The sequence below is a fragment of the Periplaneta americana genome, chromosome 14 (assembly GCF_040183065.1).
Source record: "Periplaneta americana isolate PAMFEO1 chromosome 14, P.americana_PAMFEO1_priV1, whole genome shotgun sequence".
Classification (NCBI taxonomy): Eukaryota; Metazoa; Arthropoda; class Insecta; order Blattodea; family Blattidae; genus Periplaneta; species Periplaneta americana.
In genome coordinates this window covers 68,373,678-68,387,431 of record NC_091130.1, presented here as the reverse complement: position 1 = coordinate 68,387,431, position 13,754 = coordinate 68,373,678, and the positions used below count along the sequence as shown (strand labels likewise).

Genomic DNA, 13,754 nt, shown 5'->3' with positions numbered 1-13,754 from the left:
TATTCATGAGGTCCTGCGTTTGACTACAACCTCGTGCTTTGTATGTTCTTTTTTGTTATGTTTTTGAGAGAGACAAACTATACATAATGGCTCCTTTCTCTTTTACGATTATTTTAGTAATTAACATCAGGTTCATTAATATATTATGCCATGACTTTATCATTATGATATTGTGGCTGCAAATGGAATGAAAAAAGATTTTATTTTCAATAAAAATATCTTTCGTGGCATAAACAAAACAAATTTACTGGCGTCGGCCTTAAAACACTCAAACAATTAAGCGTTCAAAAAACAAAACAAAAAGCCACAATTCAATATTTAGTCTATCTTCCTCTTATCTCGATCATCTTGCAGTCGAGTGGGCATGGATGTTTTTTTAATGTTATGTTTTATTTAACGACGCTCGCAACTGCAGAGGTTATATCAGCGTCGCCGGATGTGCCGGAATTTTGTCCCGCAGGAGTTCTTTTACATGCCAGTAAATCTACTGACATGAGCCTGTCGCATTTAAGCACACTTAAATGCCATCGACCTGGCCCGGGATCGAACCCGCAACCTTGGGCATAGAAGGCCAGCGCTATACCAACTCGCCAACCAGGTCGACTGAGGAGTGGGCATGGAATCGACTAGTCTTTGCAAATAGCGACTGTTCTTAGACACGATATTCCAGGCATTCCCAACATACCCACATACATAAGTGTTCTGTCCATGGGCAGGTCTTTCATTGCAAACCCAGCAATCTCCAATCTTTACTATTTTCTGCCTTCCTCTTAGTCTCCGCATATGATCCACATATCCTAATGTCGTCTATTATTCTTTTCAACCAGAGACCCAACCAATTCCTTTTTCTCTTTCTAATCAGTTTCAGCATCATTCTTTCTTCACTCACTTTTTCAAACACAATTTTATTTCTGTCTGTCCACTTCACACGCACCGTTCTTCACCACATCCACATTTCAAATGCTTCAATTCGTTTCTCTTCATTTCGTCGTAATGTCTATGTTCTTTCCCCATACAATGCCACAATCCACACAAAGCACTTCACTAGTCTCTTCCTTAGTTCTTTTTCCAGAGGTCCGCAGAATATCCTTCTTCTTCTAATAAAAGCTTCCTTTGTTCATGTTTGCAGTTTTTCTTGGGAAGGATAGGCCTAAATGCGGTAACATCCCGTTGCTTTCCGCATACCACTATCTCTTTCGCATCTTATTAAATTCCAGGGGACCCAAGCGTGGAGATGAGGAGAGTGGATTTGACTAATTGGGCCTCCGGACTTCACCGAAAGTCACGGCAAGGGTTAAATATTAATTCTATCAGGATGTTTGACCCGATCAGAGACCGGGAAATCTCAATTAGTCTTTGCCCCCCGCATCCTGAACTAGCTTCTACGAATCATCAGAAAATCTTAGAGTGTGATTGGGCCAATTTTTCCGAAAATGTTTCCACACTTTTGCCCTCGTAGCTCAGCGGACGAACGTCGAAATTTAGATGTCAACGTCTCAGGTTCAATTCCTCGTTACTCCTTTTCATTTTATTGTGGTTCAAGATAGTATAATGTAATAATACAAAAAGAAAAACTAATACCAGTATTATGCAACTGGATTTTTCCAAACCTAATATTAAATTTATGTTATTTATATCGCTAAAGAACGATTACAATATAAATAACTTGAATATTATTTATACAGTATCACTAAAGAACGATAACAGAATATAAATGATAAATATCGGTTTGTTTAATTAATATAAGACATTATATAATACGTATTCAATTATCTAAATAAAATAACCTATTTTACAAAGAAAGATGGTTATTTGTGTTATAATAATTACTTACATAAAATACAGATTATTTATATTGCGAAAGAACAATAACAATATAAATAACTTGAATATTATTTTGTAATGCTAATGAAGGAAAACAGAATATAAATGATAACTTGAATATTATTTATATCGCTAAAGAACGATGACAATATATAAAACGTGAATATTATTCATATCGGAATTTCACAGATTTATTACAGATGTATTTAAGAAGTTGTAGAAGAATAGTAATTAGTAACAGTGTCCTATTTATTCATCTTGGAGCCAAATTTGTAACTTTTAAAAGTGTGGTTACTATGTTGAAGTGTATGGTGTTGTAACGGATGCTTGATTTGTTATGTATGTGAGTCAGTTATGTGATGCTTGATGTCGTCGCAATTTTGTAATTATAGTTTGATTGTGTTTGTGTGACTATTGTGTATTAATTTATGATGTATGGTACGGAAAGCTGCATATTTGTGTTATAGAAGTGTTACGTATGTGTGTTGTTAATTTTTTTGTATGTTTCAAATTGATACCTGATATTTATTTTGCAATCGCAATGCCTAATTTACGGTTTGTTTATGTTTTGTTTACATCGCGTAAGCTAATTTAATTTTCTTTTCTATTTCTCTTTATCCTTATCTTTTTTGTTTATGAAACTATAGCCCTAACATACATATGTAAAATAGGGCTAACCACCATTGGAGATACAATAATAATAATTGTTATTCATATCGTTATAAAACGATAACAGAATACAAATGATGACTTGAATTTTATTCATATCTCTAAAGAACGATAACAAAATATAAATAACGTGATATCCATAAAGAACGATAACTGAATATAAATGATAATTTGAATAGCATTTACATCGCTAAAGAACGATTAAAAAATAAACTGAAAACTTGAAGAAGGCCCGAACCCACAACCTTTGAATCATTAAACAAGCCCATCTACCGCTGGCCTACGAGGCGTAGACATGGAACACTTTCATAGTTCGGGAACTGCTTGTACAAGCACATGCATCGTGTAACATCGCCGCGACCCGAAGTGGACTTTGAAAATATTCGCTGTTCACGAGTGCGGCCACTTTTTTTTTTTTTGACAGCTGTACAACTAAATATACGTGCATTTTAATAGGTCTCTTTATCTCATTTTGTAATGAAAGGTTTCATCCATGTCTACATACGCTACCTTGATAATATTTTTCAATAAATATTTTGATAAAAATATGAAGATTACTTCTTAATATTGCGAAATTAGTCGAGTCTCCCCTATATTTCAAACGTAATAGTCGGTTCCTAAGCAAGGGCAAACAAACCATACCATACCTTGTTAATTTTAGTCAATTACAAGGCATTAACAATGTAACTGCAACCCGGTGTGTGATAGATCTCAGAGAAGTTCTCAGAAAACACTCATTCCAGCTGGTGCCAGCTCGCACATAAAGGCAAAGGTGTTTGTACATTTGAAGAATGCCCCAAAGCCAACTCATGAATCTCCTTTAAAAAGTGTCTTTCGTCCTCGGAATACATCAATGCCATCAAGATATCTTGCAACGTCATCACAGTGAGATCTGTCCCTGGCAGAACCGTCAGTATTACACATTGTCGCCATCCTGGCTGCAGCGACACTGGGTCACTTGGCCACGTACTGGGGTTCTGTAAGAAGGGAGAGCTACTGTGTAACAACAGACACTATCGTGCCCGTACATCAAGAAACAGAGGATGGGAAGTACATGAGGAGATTCATTGTGTGTCTGAAGATGATTCTCATAGAAGAGTCGATATAATTGCCATCAATAGAAGAACCCCGAAAGCGATGGTCTTAGACCCTACGATTTGCTTTGAATGAGACACGAATCAAGCACTGCAGATAAATGATGATAAGCGAGCTAAAATATGTACCTTGTCTTCCATACCTCAGTGAAAAATATGGCATTTCGCTTTACAACTGGGATGTTACAGGCTTACTATTTGGAGCGAGGGGTTGTTTACCAAAATTTACATGTAATAACCTTGAATCCTTCAAAATTCCTTTTTATGAGGTTCAGAAGATTGTAATGGAAATTCTGAAGGCCTCTCTTCAAATTCTACACTACTATCTATATGTTAACACGTAAATTTTTGTTTTAATGTACAAAACGAATCATTATTTTGCTCGTTTCATTTCCTTTTATCTTTTATGTTTGTTAATTCCGGATCCCAGTGGTCAACCTCACTTGAGGACGGATGATTTGAAATAAATCTTAGTAGTATTAAATATTATGATTGGGTACTTTTATTTGTTACCTACGGATGCTGTTATCTTTATGGTCAAATCAGAACACACATTAAAGTGTAATTTTCCTAGCCTGATTCATACAACATCCCTAGAACATACTTTTCATGTCGTTGCTGAGACGTTACGTAATTGTTTTCCATTGGCAGATCTCCAAAAATTATTATTTTTTGTTAAATACACATCGGGAGTCGAGTTATTTAGATCAAGAGTACCTAATATTTCACATTCACCTGCACCAGTGTTACCCCGATTGGCAACGTGACTGATGCGGCCTTAATATCATTCTCAGCATCTACAATATTGGACTCGAGTGATGCTGCATATATTGAGATAGCTTGAAATATACTGGCAAGCAATGACTTGGAAGGGAATCTTATATATCTACTCATTTTTTCGGTTTACCAGAAACACTGAAGTCTCTGGAAACTGTTGACACTGCTTTACATATGTCACTAGCGGTTTTTGAAGAAACAAAATCTAATCTGAGTTTCGTTCCTAGAAATTTAGGACAAACAGTAAAGGAAAAAGTGACTAACATTATTAAAAAAATATGCATAAATAGATACCAACGATATTCGTAACATTCTCGAAGGAAAATTCTCCATCATACCAAAAACTTATCTCTTTTTGTGGAACATTAACATCTTTTAAATACGTCCCAGTAACTTCGTGTGACGTAGAAATAACCTTTTCACGAGATAAAAGCATGTTCATGGACAACAGATCCAGTTTCTCAATTGAAAACCTCAACCACGTGTTGATCATCTCTGATACTAAACAACGGAGCCATCTCTGCTTCAACCTCTAAGTCTAAGGAATAATGTACAGACCGATTATTTAGTCCTGACAGCTCAGCGACGCGAAATAGGGGAAGTAATAGGAGTAGTGGGGAGAGCTACGGAGTAGAGATAAGGACGAGCGGTCAGTAAAGAAATGCAGTATAGCTTAACTGTACTGGAAACACATCGCTCTACCGCATGCGTGACATCCGATCGCTCTGAATGCAAGCGACTGACTAACCTGAACTGAACACTCCTTGGCATAACTTAATAGACACGTCTGACCCAGGCGCACATTATCGGCGACTGTCAGGACTAAATAATCGTACTGTAAGTTCATACTCATTACCATTCGCGCTATTAGGCCTATAGGAAACTTAATATTTTTTTAAATTTATGATTTATATTAAATATTAAACTTTAATTGCATATTTTTTACTTTTTAAGAACATGCTTGCATTCGTATTTAGTAGTTTTTAGGCATGAACTTTCGGGCTGTAGTCATAAGTTTTGGAATAAAAAGGGATTTGTAATGAAGTGGCCTTGGTCTATTTCTAGTTATTTCAGTATTATTATGCTATGAAGATTAGTTGGTTGACTTCACGTCTGAAGTGATGAAAGAAAAGTCTCTCGCAGCGCCATATTTTAGGCAAGAAGACCCAAATGTTAACAGTTCACAGAAGCCTTAAGTGCCCGGACAATTTTTTTCCCGGTGTTCCCCATCATCCTCGAATTATCATGCAGGCTATTTGATCCAAGCTTCGCGGGTTCAAACCAGGTCGAGGACGATGGATTTTAAAGGAGATAAAAATCTTCCTGCGGGAGGGAAATAAAGCTAGGAGGTCCATGTTGTAGATTCATGTCACATAAAAACTTTATCCATGGTAAGAGTGCTCCAGATGCAATTTGTAGATCCAAGTTAATTTTCGATGCTAATAACCTCTGCAATTGGAACCGTCGTTAATTCACTCGCCCCTAAGCCGAGAACAATGCCCAACAATCCAGTTGTTTTACTGTTGTTGCTGTGGCAAATAAAATATAAATTAAGTTAAATGTTTTTTTAAATATAAATTCATACCAGAAATGATTTTCTGTTTGATCCTACAAATGCAAATTGAACTTACTGATTGTTGTTATGAATGTAATAGAGTTTGTTCCAGCAAACTGAGAAGATTCAGATTGAGGTGGACTTATGAACTCTGCAATTTTTGTCGATTGTGGAAGCTTGTAAAAATTTAGAGATATTTTGCAAGATTTTCTTGTAAGTGCTCTTCATTGCCTAGATGAAATACTACTAATGATAGAGAAGAAATATGGTGACATATCTAAATTCCTTGAAATTGTTTTATACCAGGATGAGCAAAGATGTACTGTATTATTATTCATCTATAAACTTACTTATTAAAGAAGTTGGAGTACTTTCAAAATCTTTACTGGCTTTTGAATAACCCTATGGTAGCTCGTAATGAAATATACCGGTAATTATGTTGTCATAGTAAGCGCTAGAAAGCACAATATAGGCTTACGTCAAGGCATCTTAATAAAGACAGTAAGATAATAAAATTAAACTATGTATACTTGACAAGGTACAGTGTGAAAGAAAAAAGGAAGTGAAACGCTATAGTTAAATTTCGTGTAATACCCATAGGGCAAAGAGCCATAGGACAAAGAATTTTCTTGGTCTCCCATTAGAATAATAGAAATGTAATCAAACTTTAGTCCTCCTAGAAATAACACACATGTTGTGGGGGATACTTTCACTATATCTAGATAGGTATGTTATTATTATTATTATTATTATTATTATTATTATTATTATTATTATATAATATAGTACAATAATATTAATAAAAGACACTAGTTTCTTTTTTGAGGGGTTTCATTCTTTCCGAGATTTTGGAGTCTCTTTTTTTCATTACTCTTAGGTAATTCATTGTGTATAACAGTGATACTCATTACGCGGCCCGCGCGTCGCATGTGGCTCTCAAAGACATTTATTGCGGCTCTTGAACTAATATTATTACTATTCCTTTTTCTGAGAATTATTTTTTAATTTTTGTAATAATGTGCAACTGGAGAAAACTTTGGTTACCATACATCTTTACAGCGACACGTAGGTCTATTTGTTTTCTTTGAAAAATGGTAGTGTCATATCTATGTGTTTATTATATCTTGATATAATAATGGGTTATAAACGTTTTTATCTTAACAGACATTACAATAGCATGCATTCAAATTTTTGGTAACAAGTATCCAAAACATTTTCAATCAAGAGTAGAAAAACTGAAGATGTTAAAAAATGTCCATAATATCTGAACAGAAAGTAATGTATTCCTCTGTACATAAAAACGAATTGACAACAAAAGCACCGCACAAAGTAAGAGAAATGGAGCCATTTACAGATATGTAAATTGTTAAGGAGTTCCTTCTAGCTGTATGTGACGTTTTATTTTCTGAATTTCCAATTTAAGAACAGATTACAGGTGAAATAAAACAACAAATCAACCTGCTCGTATTGATATGATTTTGCAGAAGAGTAGCAGAGTCCGACCTTCAATTTCAAAAGATCAATAATACGTAAACGTTAGTTGTTGTTACTTTATATTGAAATAATAATACTAATAATAATAATAATAATAATAATAATAATAATAACAATAATAGTAATTGTAATAATAATTGTAATAATAATAGTAATAATAATTTTAATAATAATAATAATAATAATAATAATAATAATAATAGGGGTAAAATAATTTAATAATAAAATTTCCCGCATTTTGTTGATCTTGAATACTGTGAAATGCATTGTGGCTCTCGGGAAATTACTATTTTTAACTTTTGGCTCTCCTTTAATTTCTAGTGATTACCACTGGTGTATTAATAATTATTGATACACGAAGTATTGAAACAAACATGGAAAATGTTCGTCCCGACTTCGTATCTTATTTCACAACTCTAGTTAGGAGTTTCTAGCTGCAAATGCATCGCTTGGGGCACAACGGAAAACGGTGATCTGCCACAGTCCAGCATGTTATGAGGAGACGCTTCTCGAGCTGCGAGGTTTTTTTTCGGCCATGGCATGCGTTGGTCTTGAGCACGGCTGCAACTGGTGACCTGAAATCGCTGGAGGGATTCCCGGGAAACGAGTCGTGTTTATGGCGGGGATGCAAGATATTGCAGTCGACACTGCAACTTACGAGATGTTTACGAGAACATAGCAGGAAAAGACCTTGGATAATAAATCTGGCAACGTTCCTTTAAGTGTAAGTGAATAATGATATATGTACAATAAAGCGCACGATAATTGAACGACCCGCACTAAAGGGCATACTAGAGGTCTTGTGTTCTCAAGTCAGCTGAACTCATAAACTATCAACTATCATTTTTCTATATACAATAAGGAATCTGCAAACGTCAATATTGGCGTTAGAACATAACGTAGCGTTCACATGCACTCTGTGTTAGTTATTGAAACATGTAGAAGAAGAAATTCCCCGTCCAAAAGGTGTAGCTTGTAACTGAAGTGCAATAATTTCCACCAGGTGTTCAAACGGCATTGACTTTTTCATTCCAGTTCCAGAGTGAGGCAACAACATAGTGTTTCATTAGCAACCATTCGTTAAAAACTTAACACCTTAATTTCACGCACGCAAAACGCATAAAATTATCGGTGTCATGCAAATAACACATATTTTCTCATTATTCATGTTGAACAATGCTACTAAATGTTATTTTACGTGATGAATAAAGTTATGCTCTATCACTGTCAAATACAGGCTTACCTTTTTTTTTTAAGTGACAAGCCTCCATTATTTCAACACGGTCACAGCAACATAATCATTGCATGATATTCAGGGATGGTAGATTTTCTCAATCAGGATAAATGCGAAATGTACCCAAATGCTGTCAAAACAAGTAATCTTGTGTTTAAAGGTATGTTAAGTATATTATTGTAGATTTTTAATCCTCGATGAAATGCGAAGTGAATATGTTTTTGCGAATTAAAAGCGAAATTACATTTTATGAGGAGTTTTTTTTTTTTTTTTTTTTTTTTTTTTGTAAAAATAAATCTATCTATAGGTCCCGCCTCATACAGGTGCTTACATTTATTCAAACAGTTTGGTCAACCCTTCGTTTTAGCTTTTACAGTACGAACAGCACAGGAATATGATCTATAGTGATGATCACGTAGGTGTAGTTCCTAAAAATCTAATTTGGCCGTCTCTAATACCAGATATCACCAAAGAGGGTAAATAACAATCTACGTACTGAAATAATAATAATAATAATAATAATAATAATAATAATAATAATAATAATAATAATAATGCAGTATACAAGTTCTTGCTTATTTACCACATCTCATCTCTATGTTGCGAGGTGTTTCCTAAATGGTTCAATAATTTATGATATAGGATATTTTCCTCCTGGACTTCTCGCATATTATGTTAGTAATTTAGATTAGTGTCCCGCGCCGTGGAGTCGTGGTCTAAGGCATCCTGCCTGAGACTCGCGTTACGGAATGCGCGCTGGTTCGAGTCTTCATGGGGGAAGAAATTTTCTCATGAAATTTCGGCCAGTGTATGGGACTGGTGCCCACCCAGCATCGTGATGCACTTGGGGAGCAAAATCCTGTTACGCAAACCAGCTATAACGGCTGGGGGGCTCATCGTGCTAACCACATGATACCTCCATTCTGGTTGGATGATCGTCCACCTCTGCTTCGGCATGTGGCCATGAAGCCAGCAGCCGGCTGGTCGGTCTTGGCCCTTCGTGGGCTGTAGCGCCACAGATTATTATTAATTAAGATTAGTATGAAATTCATTGCTTTGACTAAACAGTTTACGATTCATGAGATCTAACCTAAAAATATATTTACTTGCTTGCATTTTCATCAGTTTTTTTTTACTGCAAACCGAAATCGTTGCTTCAAACATAACAGTTAGAAAATAACTGCCAGTTGTAGTATTTTTCAGTACCCGAAATTCGAAACGAAGTTGGTGAAAGAAAATTCAATCTGAGAGCTGGAAAATTACTATAATCCAATAGCATATGTAGTAATAGAGGAAGAATGGTTAGGTTTCACCCTTACGGAATTAAGTAATGTGATCCGGATTATACATGTTACCCTCTTTGTTGTTATCTGTACCGTTATTTAGAGTTTTCAACTAATCTGTCTGGTGCTGGTGGTAGAATATTACTGCCTTATGCTATCTCTTTAGACCCAGTGTTCACTCACAAGTTGTATGTAGTAGCGGATGTTTGTTATTGAGTAGCAAAATGAATCGGGATAAAATCACACCATATCTTTTGGAATGTTTCTTAATGTTCACAATTTCACTGTAATTTTATACGTTATTTTATTTTTTATTCTTTTAAAGAATTTTAATTTTAAAGTCCAGAAAATACACCTGATAACACATTGATGACATTGAATTTCTACCACCAAATTTTCCATACAAATTTTCCGTCACAAAACGCTGAAAAATGCTGAAGTCTAACATTAAAAATCCAATAAAATGTTAAAATCTATTTGTAAAGTGCTAACGTTTTTATTTTAAGTTGCAAAAATCGATCATCTCCAATAATAGGCCTATTATAGAGCTACAGTATATTGCACACGTTCCGTAATAATTCAGTTGTTTTATCAAGCTGCAAGTGACACTACTGGTTCTAGTTTATCCTATTGAATTATTATTCATGGCATAAAGAACTTACTGAAGAAATTACGATTATTTACTCTTCTTCCAAACGTGAAAATAAGTTTTCATTTTCTCAGTTGCACACAAAAGCATTCTTTGTAATTGCAAAAAGTATGGCATTTATAAATTGAAAGGTTTAAGAGGATGAGGGACCTGAGTATGCGTTAAGTCGATTATTCCGTACGATTTAAAATTATGTGACTGTAACAAGAATTCGTAGGCTACACAGTGTGAATTGAAATGTAAATACTATCGGCTAATCGTTGACACAATGGCGATTGTTACATGACTGTACTAGATTTCATACTAAAAGCATAAGAGCGATTGTTATATGACTATACAAGATTTCATACAAAAAGTAAATAATCGTTGACATAAGAGCTATTATTATGTGACTGTGCAAGATTTCATACACAACGTAAATTATCGGTTACAAAAGGGCGATTATTATGTGACTGTACAAGATTTAATATACACTGGAAATAATCATTGACATAAGGGCGATTATTATGTGACTGTTCAAGATTTCGTACACAACGTAAATTATTGTTGACAAAAGGGCGATTATTATGTGATTGCACAAGATTTCATATACAACGGAAATAATCGTTGGCATAAGGGCGATTATTAAGTGACTGTTCAAGATTTCGTATACAACATAAATATAATCGTTGAGAAAAGGGCGATTATTATGTGACTGTACAAGATTTCGTAGTCTACACAACGTAAATAATCGTTGAGAAAAGAGTGATTATTATCTGACTGTACAATATTTCATATACAAAGGAAATAATCGTTGGCATAAGGGCGATTATTATGTGACTGTTCAAGATTTCGTACACAACGTAAATAATCGTTGACAAAAGGGCGACTGTTAGAAGCTGTTCCACCATAGTTGAAGCATGGCCTTGTCATTTGCGCAGGTTACGCGAAAGTCCTATGGAGTAGAACGTTTTCGTCTACAGCGCATCCAAGGTCATGCTTCAATCACCATGGAACGGCTTCTATTGACTGTAAATGATTTCATAAACAACGGAAGGAAGGCATTTAATTCAGAAAATGCCCAAATTTATGTGAGAGAAAGACAGTACTGTAGGTCTGTGGTCCATTTCCTCGAGGCATATTGAATAGAGAATGGTACCAGAGGAACCGCGTGGAAAATTACGAGGCACGTAACAGTTCTGCTTACACTTCTGTTTCTGTGGCCTATCAAGTGGTCAGTCCTCTCTGGGCTCTTACATCTGTTCACAATATGAACGTAAATTTATTCAAAATTTTAAACATTACAGTAAATCGGTTAATAATTAAGAGCATTAGGTCTACATCAGCGGTGACTGAAACTCAAGCTGCAGTGATTACATGCGACGACAGCCTATGAAGTAAGGAGACGGAGGAAAGGTACTTGGCATGAAAACTACAACCAGTGGTGGTTCCTGCACTAACATCTTGATCAATCCCGCGGATAAAAATTTCAAGCTCTGCTGTATCAGTAATGTCATTGCTGTCATAAAGAGCCAGTGAATAATATACGAGTTTTCTTGCTTCTTTTTTTAACCTTCCTCTTGAATATAATAAGAGATTTTCTACATCCTTCTCTCGGTACTTTGTCGAGAAATTCGTAGTTTTTTGAAAATTAAAAACTTTTTACGAACAAGTTATTTAAGCTATTTTAATCATTACTCTTTTGAAAAATTCTGTTCTATTAAAAGGCTTTAGATCACGAGATATTTCAAACCACATTAGGTAGCTGACTTACTTACATTTATTTGTCTCACCTTTCTCTTCCTGGTTATCACTTAAGACAAGTCAATGCCTGGCGATTAACAGTTCGTTGGTGCATAATACTGAATCAGTTTTTCTACAATATTTTTATTAAATGAATATCTATTAGATAGTTACCCTCATCTAAAGATTAAGGAGATCAAAATTGAGATGAAACCTAATAATTTTATCCTTCTAGGGAGAAGACCTAAAAATATCACTATTCATGCAAGTACAAAAGAATTATAGAAACACATACTTAGTGGTCAGTAATAATAATAATAATAATAATAATAATAATAATAATAATAATAATAATAATAATAATAAAAATAATAATAATACATTATTAAGCGTGGCAATTAATGTTTCTATATACTCCTAATTGAACCGTTGAGCAAAGTAAAGATATTACATTTTGTCAGACAGAACAATAAAAAAGTTCTCCTCATTCTTTACGAAACCACCTCTTACTGCTTGTAGAGACAGAGTTTGTAGAGCGACATGATGCCGCCGCTGCTTGCCTTCAGCAATGTATAGAAAACTCCTCGTACCCGTTTAAATGTCAGTGATTACACGATGTAATCACGACACCCGCTTTGGTTACCGCTGGTCTACATTAAAAAGGGTGGATTGTTCTGCACATGCTTGATTTTAAATTACACGTAAAAATTGTATAACATTTCTTTTTCTATAGTGCATAGGGGAAGTAATGTAATGCATAAACTGCAAACAAATCGAGGCTAACGGTTTAGTAGCTAGGTACCTGGATAAATGAGTGCACTAATCTTGAAATAATAATCTGCCTGCTATTGAATTTACTCACTATGGCTCCATCCCTTTTCCATTTTGATTTGATGGTACTACTAGTGACGTCAGAGTAAAGCTTTCAGTGAGAACGTTACAATTTTTCTCTTTTGTACATTGAACATAGACATTTCACGTCAGAAGTAAAAAAAAAAACTTACAGCGAGTCCATGTGGCAGGGATATATATCTCCTCTTGCTCTGTCGGGAATCGAACCAGTGCTGCTGAATTGTAGCCGAAGAACAACCTTTGCGTGTAACATGAATCACAATAAATGTGATGTTCCCATTAGCACAACTTCGTTTTTCCGCTCCTGAGCACTACATGAAACGGTGTGGAGTTCCGCTATTTATTGCGAACCTCTAATCGGCGATTTTTTTTATCTTGTGTATACAGTTTGTCTGCGTGTATGGCTAGTTTTTACGCTGCGTTTTGCCCTTCGCATGTTCTTGCTTACATAACTGATCTGTGTAAGTTACGCTGGATAGTTGCATTGCGTACTTGGTTGCATGCTCTGAAACAAATTACATTTTTTGTATCTCTCTTTGGTGCAGTGCTGCAGTGGTACTCCTCTTATCATGTGACATTCTGCTTTAATCTGGTTTTATTT

General features: G+C 35.1%; 1 protein-coding gene across 1 annotated transcript in view; it reads right to left on the bottom strand.

Annotated features, from left to right (window-relative positions):
* The window catches only part of LOC138713409 (tektin-B1), a 65,543-nt gene extending 52,067 nt beyond the window's left edge, over nt 1-13,476 (bottom strand). The window contains exon 1 of the mRNA XM_069845491.1: nt 13,306-13,476. The gene's annotated coding sequence lies outside the window, so the exon portion shown is untranslated. The remainder of the gene's footprint in view (nt 1-13,305) is intronic.
* Between the last annotated feature and the right edge of the window lie 278 nt (nt 13,477-13,754).